The sequence below is a fragment of the Trichosurus vulpecula genome, chromosome 3, assembly GCF_011100635.1.
Source record: "Trichosurus vulpecula isolate mTriVul1 chromosome 3, mTriVul1.pri, whole genome shotgun sequence".
NCBI classification, from domain to species: Eukaryota; Metazoa; Chordata; class Mammalia; order Diprotodontia; family Phalangeridae; genus Trichosurus; species Trichosurus vulpecula.
In genome coordinates this window covers 335,728,132-335,734,131 of record NC_050575.1, presented here as the reverse complement: position 1 = coordinate 335,734,131, position 6,000 = coordinate 335,728,132, and the positions used below count along the sequence as shown (strand labels likewise).

The window sequence follows — 6,000 nt, the reverse complement described above, 5'->3', positions numbered from 1 at the left end:
CTAACCTGAAAACATTCAAAATTAAAATTATTTACCAGTATCACAAGATACTACCAAGTTTAAACCTTTCAGAAATGTCCATCTAATTCAATCAACCAACAAGCATTTATTAAGCACTTACTATGTGCCAAACACTATGAAAGAAAACAACATTTGATATATATATATATATATATATATATACGTATATATATATATATGTGTGTGTATATATATATATATGTGTATATATATAGAGAGAGAGACTATAAAAATGAATACAGGGTAGGTTTGGAACTCAAAAGGCATTATAAAGGGAAGAAAAAAGAGAATGTTTAAATTCTATGATAATTTAATAACTTTTTATATGTTTTCAACATTACAAATTTTTGTTTCTACTTTGAAGCCTTAGGCCATCTGAATTGAGACTCTGACTTTTGAGGTGGAGTAGAGTTCTAAGTAGGGTGGTCAGGTACATTAGTGTGTCCATATGTATGTATGTGTACGTGCATGTTAACTATAGTTGCCAGTTCAAATTTCTATATTTTCAGTAAAACACAGTATTCATCTGTAAACAGTTAAAAAAAACCCCAATATACCAGGTCTCAGAGCTCTATTGGCTTGAAATAGCTGCATATCAGTAATGAGGTTCGCGAATCTTTCTAGGTCAGTTTTTGTTTTAAGGTTTGAGGGATCCTTCAGAAGAAAAGATTCACCAGTTCTCTTGAGCAGAAATAATAAAAATTTGTATAGGGCTCAGGTTTTCCTAGATCTGGGCTAGGTACCATACAAAGCGAGTTAACCACAACTTTTGTAAGAGCTTGTGTTCTAAAGCTCAGATTTCTAGCTAATGGATATAAGTCTGGATGAGATCCTTGACAGGTCCATTACTGAGTAGTGACTGGCAGCTTGTTAGCCTCAGGGAACACTTCAGAACACTTCATCTCAAAAAAAAAAAAAAGAGGAGGGAACCTATGGGATGTTTGCCTCCAGGCTAAGAGGCTGGAGTTCAAGTACCAGGCTAGGCTACCTAGTTGGAAAGGGTTAAAAGAACTCACAAAGGAAGAACTTGACCCAGAGAATTGGGAAACTTAAAAAAAAAAAAAAGGCGCCCAACAGAGATGTCGCCTTTTTCCAATCTAAGCGGAAACCTACAAGCATTACCTCCCAGATTTAAAACGAAAACAAGCAACCCACCCACTTAAAACCCCCAAACCCAGAAAACAAACTTTGTCCATTGTTACAAAATAAAAAACAGCAAGGAAGAAAAGAGACTGAGCGAAGTCACGTTCAGAATTAGGCTGCCCCTTTCCATGGTGATAATCGAATTAGCCTTAAATTAAACGTGAAATTGGCTCTCTCGGGCGGTGGGGACAAAGCCCCCATTGTCCCCGGCGCTCCCTCTCCTCCTGCGGCGGCAGTGGCCCCAATCGGGGTGCCTGGTTTCCAGGCCCAGCCTCGGGGGCTGAGGAGAGGAGAGGAGGAATGCGGAGGGAGGTGAATATGCAAGCGCACTTGTTTATCAGCTCCTGCCAAGAGAAGGCGCTAGCTGCAGGTAGCAGGGAGGAGGCCGGGGGCGGGGGGCTAGGGGCCCGAGAAGAGCAGGGGAGAAGAGGGACCGAGGGTGGTGGGTTGTCTCACAGAGGGAGAGAGAAACTGTTTGTGTGGTGGTGGTGGGGAGCGCGAGCAAGAGGGAGGAGGAGAGGTTTGTGGGTGGGTGTCTGTGCAGCATCCATCTCCCCGCCCCCTCTCTCCCACCCCTCCCCAGCTCCCGCCCTCCCTCCCGCCTGCCTCCTGAATCAGTGCAGCTGTTGCTGTGTGGGCTGCGGATTCCTCCAGTCCCTCCCTTCCCTTCATCTCCTCCGGGAGCGCAGCACTGCACGGCGCCCGGTCCTGTCCTGTGAGCCCCGACCCCCACGGCGGCTGCCAGCACCGACTAGCCGCCTCTCACCCCACCCAGCTGCCCAGGAGGAGGACGGGACCCCGGCGCCCCCTACCCCCCACCCCACCCTCTCCATCTCCCCGGACCCCGAAGAGGTAAGGGCCCTGAGGCTGCGGTTGTCGTTCTGCGGACAAGATGCCAACTCACTGAACGCCGCCTTTCGGTTCCCAACCCTCTGGTTAGGTGGGTAGGAGAAGATTGCGAGAGGGGGCGGCACATCGGGGCGGGGGGCTGTGGACCTTAAGGTGTTTTTGCCAGGACGACTACGAGGAGAAATCACGCTGACCCTCTCCCAGCACTGAGGTTGGAAGGAGGGGGAAGGGAGGCTGCAGAAACCGGGAGGGAGGGGCAGCAGGGGTGAGTAGGGGATTGCAGGGCTGGTGACCCACTCTTTTGAAAAAGTGTTTCTTTTTTTGCAGGGCGGTGGGCGAGAAAAGGGGCGCTTGGGGTTGGATTCAGGGCCTAGGGAATGATCAAGAAGGAGACAGGGCAGCAGGCAGGCTCTGCAGTCTGGCAGCTGCAGACATGGTAGTGTGTGACTTGCAGCGGCTCCATCATTAGGTTGCAGTAGACATCCCTCCTCCCCTTTGCCTTTCTCCTCCTTTAAGCTGTATGCTTCGTTTTCCCAGTTTTTTTTTCCGGGGGGGGAGCCATTAAAGAGAGAGGGGTACTGAGGTTCTGGAGCGCATATTTTAGTGTTTCCAATAAAAAAGGATAAAATTGCCTTTGGCTGCTTGAATTGTGGTGTGTGTGTGTGTGTGTGTGTGTGTGTGTGTGTGTATGTGTGTATGTGTGTAAAGGAGGGGCAGAAAGGGAGGAGAGTGGGCACCTTGGTGAGTGGATGGAAATGACAGGGGTCGCTGGCCGTGTTTGGTGACCTAGGTTGCTGGATGTAACGGTACAGGAGATGCAACCAGGCGTGGTCCTGAGCTGCGCTGCTGCTGCTGAGCTGGAGGCGGCGGCAGCAGCTGCTGCTGCTGCTCCCGCCTCCTTTTCCTTCCCTCCTCCTCCTTCTCCTCTTTCTCCTCCTCTTCATTTCCCACTCTCTCTGGACTGGGCGTGAGCAGCCACGGTGCTGGGAACAGGCTGCTTTTTCGGTCTTCGGTGTTCTTCAACAGGTTTGTACCGACCGGGTCATCTCTCCATTCTGGCACCCTAGGGGTGTGCTGGTTTGGGAACCCTTCTGCCTCCTTGCTCCCACACCCTATTTTCTTGCGTTGGGTCGTTCTCTTGGCTTTTGTGATGGGAAAAGTGTCAATCTGCTGCAATCAGATTTACAGTTGTTCCCCCTCCCTCCTCCTTTCTCCATGTTGGGAAGAGAGCCTGATATGATTGCAGGCTTTGCAAACCGTCTTGAATTTTAAGAAGAAAAAAGAAAAAAAAAACAGGTGAGAAAAGTATCTGAGGATGGGCCTCAAATCAATGCCTTGGGTTAGTTTGTTTTTTAAAGTACATTTAATCATGATCTGGCAGGAGTGGGATGATGCAGCACAATGCAGCTAGATATATGACAACCTTATTTTGTTCTTGGTGACTCTGCTTTGCATAGCAACTCATCGCCTTGTGCTCTTTCCCAACCCCACCCAGTTGGAAAGCTTTTCTTTTCCAGAGCCTGGGGCTGGCCGTCCTCTGTCATATGGTTTCAGCTGGATATGGCTTCAAAAGAAACAGGTCACCTAGGTGTGGAAGGAGAAAGAGACATTTTTGCTGGGTGGTGGGGAGAGGAGGGAGTGGGTGAGGTAGTGGTAAAGGGACCCTCCCTGCTTGGTTGCTATTAGGTTCTACTGTAATGAAGAGGAGTTATGCGATTGCAGTTCTAATGCGGTCTGATGGAGCCCAGCCTGCGGCTGTGGACATTAATCCGATACTACCAAAGTACTGTTGGAGCATTAGGGAGGGGCGACAGGAAGAATGATATTGTAAATGTGAGGAAATGGTGCATGTTGTATGTGAGTAGTCATAGGATATATTATTTAGATCTCTGATTATGACATGTAATCTTCAACACAACTGGCTTCTGAATATATCAGAAGTTGATGTCAGTAATAAATTCACATTTAGCAGCTTAAGGCACCCAGTATTAAGAATGTAGGTTTTTAGCTATAGAAAAACTATGTGCGTTTAGAAAAATTAAAGAAGTTATAAATGCGTTTAGTTCCTTGGGCCTCAAGAGTGTATAAAGATGTTAGAATTTGATATATATTTTTAAAATTACTGTTTAATGGTTGTAAAAGTGGGTTTTTATTACTATGGGCTTAGTCAAGGTTTTTTTTTCCCCCTTTAAATTGAAACTATTTGGAAACTAAATTCATGCCTTGAGATAACGGATGAAATTTCTATTTAATCAAACATTTTCAGAGTTTTGATTTAGGTAGAAAAATTGACTTTACATATAAGATTATTTCAGTAGAGTCATCATTAAGATGATTGTAGCTGAAATTAGCCACACTTATTTAAATTTCACATCTTTTCTCTGTTTTCTCCCAAATGTGATTTGGGCAGATTTTCATGAAATGATTTTTTTTCTTATGGCTTTCAGTGTTTCATAGCACTAAGTCAAATGTGGTTGGGTATCTATTCAATCAGTATGGAAGTGATTTTAACTCACTCTTCAGATAGTGAATTTCATTTACGAATGGCTTTCCCCTAGTTCTTTTAAATACTTGTATTTGAAGTTGAGTGACAAATAGAATTTAGCGGATAATGCCATTCTAGGCTCTGGTTTTAGGAAATGTTACCTAAATTAGGTAATGATGTAGCATCTCAATAGTTAAATATTTCAAAGTAATATTTCAAATATTTCAAAGCCATGAATTACTAGTTGATAATCATGAATCTAGGTTTGTAGCATTTGAAAATGCATAATAATACATAATAAAATTTAATGTAAATTAAGAAGCTTTAGATGACAGCTTGATGATTTGTATGTTTTGAAACTTGAATTGAGTTTCATTTTTGCTTTCCTATGTAAATCTGTGGCACAAAATCTTAATCTTATTCTCATGGACTATCTAGGCATTTTCAATTTCCTTTATTATAAGGAAGAGTTAAATGTTGGTGTCATAAGATTTAGTAGCAGTAATTTATCAGCTACAGAATTCTGATAAGACTCTTTCATCTGCCACTTTGGAGCACCAAGGATGATTACTTGATTAGATTATTTAGTTTCCAATTCATTTTTAATCTATGCTTCAACGGACCTTTACTGAATTTAATTTTTATTGCATTATGGTCCAAAAGTACATTTGATATTTCTGATCTTCTGCATTTGTTTGTGAGGTTTTTAGGGACCATCATATGAGCAGTCTAGAAGAGAGGATCAAAATTAGTGGGGCAGTCAAAAAAAATGGCTGTCATTAGCCTCTCACGTCTTGTCAAGGTATTTCATACTTGTCAAGATCTATTGGGTAAGACAGTAACAGCTACTTTAACACTCAGTTGTAGATTAGGAATCTTAGTGATTGAGATATTATAAAAGCAAGGAGACATTTGTTTGTGATACAGCCAGAAGGGAGACTGGACAGGCACTTAGCACAGTTTCTAGCACATAGTAGGTGCTTGTTGATTGATTGACCTGGACAAAGACCAAGTTTCCAGATGAAATAGTTAACTTACATTTATATCTAATTTTGTCAAGAGATAGCAAAAGTTCATTTCTAAATATTATTTTTAATATAGATAGACTTTTTATACAAGTGGCAACTGTTTACTATAACTTCTATGATAACATTTTCATCCATTTATGGTTTGGGGGGGCATCCACCCACTTAAAGATTTTTACAATTCTGTTTTTTCCTAATGTGGCGTTAAATATTTGTTTTAGTTCTGGTGGATCCCAAACCACATTTTTAGTAATATTTACAAAAGTTCCATGGACTTCTCTATGACATTCCCTGCTTTATAAATACTATTGGAAGATTAAAGTATTAAAGAACGGGATAATCTCTCTTGCTGGAAAATCTAGTCAGGGTTTGGTATGTGTAGCATCACATGGATTTTTGGTGGAGAAAACCATTCCTGTTGCTTGTACTTGAAGCATTCTTCTTCTGAAACTCAGTTGTTAGACTAGGAAGCTAGGT

General features: G+C 42.8%; 1 protein-coding gene across 3 annotated transcripts in view; it reads left to right on the top strand.

Annotated features, from left to right (window-relative positions):
• Positions 1-1,757: 1,757 nt before the first annotated feature.
• Positions 1,758-6,000, top strand: part of SPTBN1 (spectrin beta, non-erythrocytic 1) — a 280,165-nt gene continuing 275,922 nt past the window's right edge. The window contains exon 1 of one of the 3 annotated variants that reach the window (XM_036748781.1): positions 1,758-2,016. The gene's annotated coding sequence lies outside the window, so the exon portion shown is untranslated. Of the gene's footprint in view, positions 2,105-2,952; positions 3,040-6,000 lie in introns of those variants that run through there. The other 2 variants (XM_036748782.1, XM_036748783.1) reach the window with 2 other exon arrangements.